The sequence below is a fragment of the Salvelinus namaycush genome, chromosome 1 (assembly GCF_016432855.1).
Source record: "Salvelinus namaycush isolate Seneca chromosome 1, SaNama_1.0, whole genome shotgun sequence".
Taxonomy (NCBI): Eukaryota; Metazoa; Chordata; class Actinopteri; order Salmoniformes; family Salmonidae; genus Salvelinus; species Salvelinus namaycush.
Genome location: NC_052307.1, coordinates 39512385 through 39524425, shown reverse-complemented (window position 1 = coordinate 39524425; position 12041 = coordinate 39512385).

Below are 12041 nucleotides of genomic sequence, written 5' to 3'. Positions count from 1 at the left end.
CTTTGAGGTCGCGGCTAGGGATGCCATCTGGGCCAGCAGTCTTGTGAGGGTTAACACGATTAAGTGTTTTTCTCACGTCAGCCACAGAGAAGGAGAGGGAGGGCCCGCAGTCCTTGTTAGCGGGCTGCGACGGTGACACTGTATTATCATCAAAGCGGGTAAAGAAGATGTTTAGTTTGTCTGGAAGTGTGACGTCAGTGTCCGTGATGTGGCTGGATTTCTTTTTGTAGTCTGTGATTTCCTGTAGACCCTGCCACATATGTCTTGTGTCTGAGCCGCTGAATTGCGACTCCACTTTGTCCCTGTACTGGTATTTCGCTTGTTTGATTGCCTTGCAGAGGAAATAGCTACACTGTTTATATTCAGACATATTCCCAGACCTCTTTCCATGGTTAAATGCGGTGGATCGCGCTTTCAGTTTTGCGCGAATGCCACCATCCATCCACGGTTTCTGGTTAGGGTAGATTTTAATAGTCACAGTGGGTAATACATCTCCAATGCACTTCTTTATAAACGTACTCACAGAATCAGCGTATAGGTCGATATTGTTCTCTGAGGCCGACTGGAACATATTTCAGTCTGCATAATCAAAATAATCTTGTAGCTTGGCTTCCGATTGGTATAACCAGCGTTGAATGGTTCTTGTCACTGGTACATCCTGTTTCAGTTTTTGCCTATAATACGGATGGAGCAAGATGGAGTCGTGGTCGGATTTGCCAAAGGGAGGGCGGGGGAGGGCTTTGTATGCATCGCGGAATTTAGAGTAGCAGCGGTCGAGGGTATTGCGCATGCGCATAGCGCAATCAATATGCTGTAATAATGTAGGTAAATTTGTTCTCAAATTTGCTTGGTTAAAATCCCCAGCTACAATATATGCAGCCCATGGTTTCCAGTTTGCATATAGTCCAGTGAAGTTCCTTGATGGCCGTCTTGGTGTCTGCAATTCTATTGGTAGGTAAAATGGCCGGCACTTGATTGTAAGGAATTCTAGATTGGGTGAGCAGAAGGACTTGAATTCATGTATGTTGTTATGATTACACCATGAGTCGTTAACCTCTAACACCTCCCAAACCCTGATCCGGGAGCACCCCCCACCACCCCCCACTGACTAGCATAGCTAGCATAGCGTCACAAGTAAATAGTAGCATCTAAATATCATTAAATCACAAGTCCAAGACACCAAATGAAAGATACAGATCTTGTGAATAAAGCCATCATTTCTGATTTTTAAAATGTTTTACAGGGAAGACACAATATGTAAATCTATTAGCTAACCACGTTAGCAAAAGACACCATTTTTCTTACTCCACAATTCTTTCACTCCATCACCAGCTATCACCAATTCGACCAAATAAAGATATAAATAGCCACTAACCAAGAAAAAACTTCATCAGATGACAGTCTGATAACATATTTATTGTATAGCATAGGTTTTGTTAGAAAAATGTGCATATTTCAGGTATAAATCATAGTTTGCCATTGCAGCCACCATCACAAATCTCCCCAAAGCGACTAGAATTACTACAGAGAGCAACGTGTATTACCTAATTACTAATCATAAAACATTTCTTAAAAATACACAGCTCACAGCAATGGAAAGACACAGATCTTGTGAATTCAGACAATATTTCAGATTTTCTAAGTGTTTTACAGCGAAAACACAATAAATCGTTATATTAGCGTACCACATGTGCAAACGTTACCCGAGCATTGATTCAAGGCAAAAAGAGCGATAGCATTATCACCACCAAAATGTATAAATTTTTTCACTAACCTTCTCAGAATTCTTCCGATGACACTCCTGTAACATCATATTACAACATACATATAGAGTTTGTTCGAAAATGTGCATATTTAGCCACAAAAAAACGTGGTTATACAATGAGAATAGTAGCAAAACTGGCCTGAAAATGTCGGGCGCCATATTGGACAGTGATCTAGTCTAATGAATAAATATTCATAAACTTGACTAAAAAATACAGGGTGGACAGCTATTGAAAGACAAATTAGTTCTTAATGCAATCGCTGAATTACATTTTTAAAATTATCCTTACTGTGCAATACCGGGTGCGCCAAAGCGAAGCTACCCCAAAGAAAATGGCGGAATATGCGTTTAACATTTTTCTACAGGACAACGATTTATCATCATAAATAGTTCTTACTATGAGCTGATCTTCCATCAGAATCTTGGGCAATGTATCCTTTCTCCGGTCTAATCGTCTTTTGGTCGAAAGATGTCCTCTTGTCCCGTCGAAATGGCCACTAACGTTCGGCATGTACTAGAAAAGTGCCCAGCTCTTGGAAGTGCGTCACAAAGAAATGCCAGAAAATCGCACTAAACGGATATAAATTGCTATAAAACGGTTTAAATTAACTACCTTATGATGTTTTTAACACCTATAACGAGTAAAAACATGACCGGCGATATATTACTGGCTAAACCAAAGCTTGGAAAGAGGCCAGTCCGACGTCCATCGTGCGCCAAGCGCAGGGAAGAAAAGACATGTACTTCCGCTCTTTGGTGTTTTATACAGGCCCTGATTGCGCAATCGACTCCATTCAAATTGTCACCACTTACTGACATCTAGAGGAAGGCGTAGGCAGTGTTTGTATCCTCATAGCATTCACAGGGACATTAAAACTGACCTGGGACCAGAGGCCAAGATTTCTGAAATCTCACTCCCTGTCAGGAAAAGTGCTGTAGAATGAGTTCTGTTCCACTCATAGACATAATTCCAACGGTTATAGAAACTAGAGAGTGTTTTCTATCCAATAATAATAATAATATGCATATTGTACGAGCAAGAATTGAGTACTAGGCAGTTTAATCTGGAGACCAATTTATGCTAAGTCGAAACAGCACCCCCTATATTCGCAAGAAGTTAATCATATAGTATACACCCCCGCTCTTTCTTCTCCCAGAGAGGTGTTCATCTCTGTCTGCGCGATGCATGGAGAAGCCCTGTAGTTGAACCGATTCCGACAACATATCCCAAGAGAGCCATGTTTCCGTGAAACAAAGAATGATACAATCGCTGATGTCTCTCTGGAGGGAAACCCTTGCTCGAATTTTGTCTACCTTGTTGTCAAGAGACTGGACATTGGCTAGTAGTATACTTGGGAGCGGTGTGCGATGTGCACGACTACGGAGCCTGGCCAGGTGGCCGCTTCATCTGCCCCTTCTGCGACATCGTTGTTTTGGATCCGTGGAATTAGCACCATTGTCCTGGGTGGTGGTCCGAACAGGGGAGCCGCTTCGGGAAAGTCGTATTCCTGGTCATAATGTTGGTAAGTTGACGTTGCTCTTATATCCAACAGCATCTGTGGTGGAAGGTGGCCAAGCTACAGAAAATCGTCTTCTCATGAAAAACGTCTGTAGCGTCCAAGCATTGGCCTACAAACTTGTAAACTAGTAGAGGGAGGGAGGCTGATGACATCACATCTGACCATCAGAGCAACTCTTTGAATGCCCTACTCCTTTGCTCTACTCCTTAGCTTTTTTGTTTTGCTTTGTCAATATGTCTTTGTTGTAAATGTTTTGGCACCGAACTAGTGGCAGTTGTCTAAAACGTCAACAGTTGGAAGAGTTGCTGAAGCAAGTGGGATGAGTGGCTTTCCAGTAGTTATTTTGATAACAGAAAAATAAATTGATCAAACCCATGCATCATAACTTAGAAAAAACATTTGAAAGTAGAAGTTAGATCCATTAGACCTCTGTAGTAGTAAATTGATATTTTTCATTGTATTTCTCTGCAAACCAGAAAATGTTGTGTGCTAAAGATTATTGTAGCCACACCAATACATTCAAAGATCAACCCGATCAGAAACACTATGCTCACAACCTGTATCTCCTAAATGGAGTCGCTGGTGTATGTTGTTAGAATTGTTGAATATATTGTGCCATACGCTATTAGGTTGTTACAAAGCATGTGTTCATCCATTTATCCTGTTCAATCGCGACACAACACACAACGTTGATGCACTCGAGAAATGTACAGTGCATTCGGAAAGTATTCATACCCCTTGACTTTTTCCACATTTTGTTAAGTTACAGCCTTATTCTAAAATGGATTAAATACATGTTTTTCCTCATCAATCTACACACAATATCCCATAATGACAAAACAAAAATAGGTTTTTAAATTGTTGCAAATGTTGTTTTTTATTTATTTAACCAGGTAGGCCAGTTGAGTTCTCATTTACAACTGCGACCTGGCCAAGATAAAGCAAAGCATTGCGACAAAAACAGCAACACAGAGTTACACATAAACAAACATACAGACAATAACACAATAGAAAAAACTATGTACAGTGTGTGCAAATGTAGAAGAGTAGGGAGGTAAGGCAATAAATAGGCCATAGAGGCTAAATAATTACAATTTAGCATTAACACTGGAGATGTGCAGATGATGATGTGCAAGTAGAGATACTGGGGTGCAAAAGAGCAAGAGGATAAATAACAATATGGGGATGAGGTAGTTGGGTGTGCTATTAACAGATTGGCTGTGTACAGGTACAGTGATCGGTAAGCTGCTTTGACAGCTGATGCTTAAAGTTAGAGAGGAAGATATAAGACTCCAGCTTCAGTGATTTTTGCAATTCGTTCCAGTCATTTGCAGCAGAGAACTGGAAGAAAAGGCGGCCAAAGGAAATGTTAGCTTTGGGGATGACCAGTGAAATATACCTGCTGGAGCGCGTGCTACAGGTGGGTGTTGCTATGGTGACCAGTGAGCTGAGATAAGGCGGGGCTTTACCTAGCAAAGACTTATAGATGACCTGGAGCCAGTGGGTTTGGCGACGAATATGTAGTGAGGTCCAGCCAACGAGCGCATACAGGTCGCAGTGGTGGGTAGTATATGGGCCTTTGGTGACAAAACGGATGACACTGTGATAGACTGCATCCAATTTGCTGAGTAGAGTGTTGGAGGCTATTTTGTAAATGACATTGCTGAAGTCAAGGATCGGTAGAATAGTCAGTTTTACGAGGGTATGTTTGGCAGCATGAGTGAATGAGGCTTTGTTGCGAAATAGGAAGCCAATTCTAGATTTAATTGTGGATTGGAGATACTTAATGTGAGTCTGGAAGGAGAGTTTGCAGTCTAGCCAGACACCTAGGTATTTGTAGTTGTCCACATATTCTAAGTTAGAACCGCCCAGAGTAGTGATGCTAGTCGGGCCGGCAGCTGCTGGCAACAATCGGTTGAAGAGCATGCATTTAGTTTTACTAGCATTTAAAAGCAGTTGGAGGCCACGGAAGGAGTGTTGTATGGAATTGAAGCTCGTTTGGAGGTTTGTTAACACAGTGTCCAGAGAAGGGCCAGTTGTATACAGAATGGTGTCGTCTGCGTAGAGGTGGATCAGAGAATTACCAGCAGCAAGAGCGACATCATTGGTATATACAAAGAAAAGAGTCAGCCCAAGAATTGAACCCTGTGGCACCCCCATAGAGACTGCCAGAGGTCCGGACAACAGGCCCTCCGATTTGACACACTGAACTCTATCTGCAAAGTAGTTGGTGAACCAGGCGAGGCAGTCATTTGAGAAACCATTCACAATTTGACAAGCACTTGATAATGCCTCAAATTTCACGGCGGCATCCCCTTTGTGGCCATAATGCACCCAAATATGTCCATGCCTTTTGCGCGCAATCCGAAGCGCCTCTCACTCACATGGCTCTCCGTCATGTAATCGAGTCTTTCTCACAGGCTACAAGTGAAGACAGACACATTGGGGACGCAACTGCACGCGCCCTTATCCAATTCCGAGGTGCATATTGAAGATATGGGAAGAAATGCCCACATTTACTTTTCGTTAGCTAACAAGATGAGTAGGCCTAATGAACAGCAAAAACACTAGCCTATGTCAATCTACTATCCCCCATAGTACAGAAGTTGACCTATTCTATTTTGTGCAAGAAATAAATATTCCGAACATAGTCTGGGACAGTTGTGGGATGAGATCGATCCCAAATTAATACAACCACTAGCATCACAGAAACTGTTTTATGCAATGTGGCTGATGCAACAGATCAGAACGTCTAGCTTATAATGTTGATAAACTATTAGGCTATTTCTTCACATTATAAGTGCAGCAATGCGCACAAGGTAGTAGGCTATAAGTGCCAATATTCCATTAGAGTAAAACACCATTATCAAAAGTGACCACAAATGCAATTACACATGTAATTATTTTATTATGAAGATGCATTGTTATGGTGAAAATTAACTTCCCCAAATTTGAAACCCACACGCTACTTATATATGCCAGTTAGGCTCTACACCCTTTGTAAACTGGATTAATGTGCTTAATTTTAAGAAGATATTTGTCCACTTTAGTTGTGATACAAACCTTATTAAAACATAAAGGCCTATGGGCTAGGCTACATGAGGTGTGCAACTATGATTAGAAAAATTTGCAAAAAAAGGCATTGTTTCTTACACTGGGCCTCATTCACAAGTGATAGGTTAATATTGTCACCCATCAGACTATTCTTGATTTAATCTTGTCTTTACATATACTAAATAATATACAGTACCAGTCAAAAGTTTGGACACACCTACTCATTCAAGTTTCTTTTATTTATTTTTATTATTTTCTACATTGTAGAATAATAGTGAAGACATCAAAACTATGAAATAACACATATAGAATCATGCAGTAAGTTAAAAAAGTGTTAAACAAATCAAAATATATTTTATATTTAGATTCTTCAAAGTAGCCACCCTTTGCCTTGATGACAGCTTTGCACATTCCTTGTAGTGGGTTAAATCAGGGCCACACAGAGTGTTTCTTGGTAGTCTTAAACAAATCTACTTTGAAACAAAAGTATACACCTCACACACATAGTTATGGCCTTAAAAAGACACCTGTACCATGTCAGATATAGAGTTCAAATGTATTACATTTTGAGTTTGCATCCCAATATTACACTTTATGTACATCACAGAAGTTTGAAATATAACACAAGGTTTAAAAAAAATATAAATATATGAAAAATATTAATAACATTCCACCGAATGAGGCCACTAGAGCGTGATTTGGTTATTTTACTGCAAGAAAGGGCTACACAGATTTTGATGGGGGCGTGTTATGTTAATTAGATTGACAAGTGGATCAATCGAATTAAAGTGTGAGTTGGGATCAGGTCAGCACAGTATTGTTCAATGATGTTGCGGGGTGAGATCAACATGCTCACCCCACATGCACACCACAATTATTATTTTTATTCTCTGTGCACGCTACAGAGGCTCAAGAACAATGACGTGATGACATTGTACAGAATTTCCAGGGACCCGTTTTGTTGCGTGAGCGCTACTTCAAAATTACTGGCTAAAAAGTATACAAATGTGCAGGAGAATCTCTCTAATTAGGCTATTTCCTCTTTAACCATATGGTCTAGCCACTAGAAACTCATGGACAATAGAACCCCATAGTGGGGGTGTCAAAATATCCATAAAACCTAGCGATCTAACAGGGAAATGGTTCCAATTATTTTTCCACAATACATTTCTCCCATGGGGGAAAACACTTTAAATAAGGGCTGTGTTTCGTGTAGGCTTACTCTGGAATGACGTTTTGATAACCATGTAAATCTGTCTCAGACAGTTTCTAAAACCCCCTATGGAAAAATTGTATGGTGGAAAAACGATTGGAACCATTTCCCTGTTTGACCGCTAGGTTGTATGGATATTATGACTTTGTCAGCTCGGGGTTTCGATCTAGCAACCTTTCGGTTTCTGGACCAATGCTCTAACCATAAAAAAAAAAAAAATCTGTACATTAATATACTGTATATTTTTTAAGTTATTCAAGTATAAATTACCAGAGTGACCATACATTGCCATAGATTACTTCTTAATTACTAAAATTACCGGTGGCTTTGCAACCCTACTGTAGTCACATTGAAAAGCATGACACAGAAGACTATGCAAGAAACTTTGACAATGGCAAATGGTGCATGCTCTTAAAGTACTTGGAAGGTCACGTTGAGCTCGACATAAATAGTTCAAAACCTAGAAATCTCCTATAAGTTCCCCCTTTGCAGCAGCTTGCTACCAGGCAATTTCCACCACCGTCTATCACTCACTTCTTAAATGGATCATTTAAGAAGTGGATGGGATTTAGTCTAGAGGTCGAGAGTAAGAGAGAACCTTGTTTGATTTGTTTTTCTCCAATTGTAACCCCCTTTGCAAAGAGTTCATCTCAACTTGCCTCTGTTGTTGACGAGCAGAAAACAATTGCCATTCTTAAACGTCTAGGTGCCAAACGCCTAACACTAGAATTTTTCCGTAATGATCCTGTCCAAGTGATGTGGATGGAGTACATAATGTTAGGTCCGACTGTAGTCCGACTGTAGTGCCTTAAGTACAAACAACTTTTTTATTGCGCTGCTGGGGCTTAAACCGTTTCTAAATAGCCAAACTAACTGCGTAACCATGGCCAAGACAAAAAATCAAAGAACAAGTGCCAGTCTAAAATGGTGTCAAACACTACAATTGTACCATAATGAAACTGTTATGGGGTTGCAGAGATTGCCAGGAGATTAGATAATGTAGTTGGTCCCCCCTTTGCTGCTTAAAAAGCATCCACTCTTCAGGTAAGGCTTCCCACTAGATGTTGGAACATTGCTGCAGGGAATTGCTTCCATTCAGCCACAAGAGCGTTCGTGAGGTCGGTCACTGATGTTGGGCGATTAGGCCTGTCTCGCAGTCGGTGTTCCAACTCATCCCAAAGGTGTTCGATGGGGTTGAGGTCAGGGCTCTGTGCAGGCCAGTCAAGTTCTTCCACACCAATCTCGACCAACCATTTCTGTATTTCTGTATGCACAGGGGCATTGTCAAGCTGAAACAGGAAAGGGCCTTCCTTAAAGTGTTCCCACAAAGTTGGAAGCACAGAATCGCCCAGATTGTAATTCATCGTATGCTGTAGCGTTCACTGGAACTAAGGGGCCTATATTTCATGAAGCTCCAGACGAACAGTTCTTGTGCTGACATTGCTTCCAGAGGCAGTCTGGAGCTCGGTAGTGTGTGCCATGGTTGCTCCTAGATGTTTCCACTTCACAGTTGACCGGGGCAGCTCTAGCAGGGCAGAAATTTGACAAACAGACTTGTTGGAAAAATGTGGAATCCTATGACGGTGCCACGTTGAAAACCACTGAGCTCTTCAGTAAGGCCATTCTACTGCCAATGTTTGTCTATTGAGATTGCAAGGCTGTCTGCTCGATGTTATACACCTGTTAGGTGTGGCTGAAATTGCGATTCCACCAATTTCAGGTGTGTCCACATACTTTTGTACATATGGTGTAATTGTATGCAGAAAATAACTACACCCATGCAGAATGATGCTCTTAGATGGACAAACACCTGTGCTTAGTATCACCGTAATGAGCTACCTGGTGTCACATGTCACATCTGAAAGATGGCAACCGCACTAAATACAGTAGCATTTGTGCTGCTTATTCCGATTGGCATATCTACGTTATACTTATGTGCTTCTACATGGCATAATTAAGTTACTTTAGCTGAAGAAAATATGCCCATGCAGAATTACGCTTGCTGTTACAGTACATAGATGTGCTATGCTATGGGCCATAAAGGATATGGACGAACCGCATGGCATAACACAAAGTAGGCCAACTCTTCTGATATGGCTCCCACCACACACTTTCTCAACTGAGACTTGCATTATACATTCTACACAATTGAATGTGCTAAAGTGGCAAGGGCTTTGGGTTTGGGGGTGCAGAGAGATAACTGTATGGAAGATACCTCTAAAAACCTCCCATTGGGACTTCAATGTCATCTATTACAATCTTCCCATTTTACCATGATGACATGAGGTTGTATTGAGGGCATGTTGGTTGGATTCCAACTACAAAACAGGACAAGTGGTCTCAGGTTTTCATAACTTCGTCCCAGACTTTAAGTGATTTGCTGGAATAAATTATGTCACAGTTTTTTTTAAAGTTGGTCTCTGTAACGGCTTTCCTCCTCCTCTTCATCCGAAGAGGAGGAGCAGGGATTGAACCAAAATGCAGCTTCTTGATATGACATGATTTATTAAATTAAAGACGAAAAAACACGAAAACACTTTAACAAACTACAAAACAACAAACGACGTAGACGCACCTGAACATAAGAACTTACATGACACGAAGAACGCATGAAACAGGAACAGACTACATAAACCGAACAACCGAACAAACAAACCGAAAACAGTCCCGTGTGGCGCAATGTACATAGACACAGACACAGGAGACAACCACCCACAAACAAACAGTGTGAAAACACCTACCTTAATATGGCTCTCAATCAGAGGAAATGAAAACCACCTGCCTCTAATTGAGAGCCATATCAGGTCACCCTTTAACCAACATAGAAACACATAACATAGACTACCCACCCAAACTCACGCCCTGACCGTCAAACACATACAAAATAACAGAAAACCGGTCAGGAACGTGACATAACCCCCCCCCTCAAGGTGCGTACTCCGAACGCACCACCAAAAGTCTAGGGGAGGGTCTGGGTGGGCGTCTGACCACGGTGGTGGCTCAGGCTCTGGGCGAGGTCCCCACCCCACCATAGTCAATCCCAGCTTCCGTATTCCCCTCTGAATGACCACCCTCCTATTCCACCCACTTAATTTAAAGGGTACCGTCGATATATGGGGCAGCACCGGGATAAGGTAGCTCAGGACAGAGAGGTAGGTCAGGATAGAGAGGTAGGTCAGGATAGAGAGGTAGGTCAGGATAGAGGGGCAACTCCGGACTGAAGGGCAGCTCCGGACAGAGAGACAGCTCTGGACTGAGGGGCAGTTCTGGATGGCTGGCTCTGGCGGATCCTGGCTGGACGGCTCTGGCGGATCATGGCTGGCTGACGGCTCTGGCTGGTCATGGCTGGCTGACGGCTCTGGCTGGTCATGGCTGGCTGACGGCTCTGGCTGGTCATGGCTGGCTGACGGCTCTGGCTGGTCATGGCTGGCTGACGGCTCTGGCTGGTCATGGCTGGCTGACGGCTCTGGCTGGTCATGGCTGGCTGAGGCGCACTGTAGACCTGGTGCGTGGTGCCGGAACTGGAGGCACCGGGCTAAGGACACGCACCTTCAGGCTAGTGCGGGGAGCAGGGACAGGGCACACTGACCTCTCGAAGCGCACTATAGGCCTGTTGCGTGGTACCGGCACTGGTGGTACCGGGCTAAGGGCACGCACCTCAGGGCGAGTGCGGGGAGAAGGAACAGTGCGTACAGGGCTCTGGAGACGCACAGGTGGCTTAGTGCGTGGTGCCGGAACTGGAGGCACTGGGCTGGAGACACGCACCATAGGGAGAGTGCGTGGAGGAGGAACAGGGCTCTGGAAACGCACTGGAAGCCTGGTGCGTGGAGTAGGCACTGGTGGTACTGGGCTGGGGCGGGGAGGTGGCGCCGGAAATACCGGACCGTGTAGGCGTACTGGCTCCCTTGAGCACTGAGCCTGCCCAACCTTACCTGGTTGTATGCTCCCCGTCGCCTGACCAGTGCGGGGAGGTGGAATAACCCGCACCGGGCTATGTAGGCGAACCGGGGACACCATGCGTAAGGCTGGTGCCATGTAAGCCGGCCCAAGAAGACGTACTGGTGGCCAGATATGTAGAGCCGGCTTCATGGCACTTGGCTCAATGCTCAATCTAGCCCTACCAGTGCGGGGAGGTGGAATAACCCGCACCGGGCTATGCACACGTACAGGAGACACCGTGCGCTCTACTGCGTAACACGGTGTCTGCCCGTACTCCCGCTCTCCACGGTTAGCCTGGGAAGTGGGCGCAGGTCTCCTACCTGCCCTAGACCCACTACCTCTTAGCCCCCCCCCCAAGAAATTTTTGGGGTTTCTTCTCGGGCTTCCTTGCTAGCCGCATACCTTCATATCTGCGGTTTTGAGCTTGATTCTCCGGTTTCCAGCCACGTCTCTTTGCTGCCTCCTCATACCACCGCTCCTGGGCTCTCGCTGCTTCCATCTCCTCACGAGCGCGGCGATATTCCCCAATTTGAGCCCAGTGTCCTTTTCC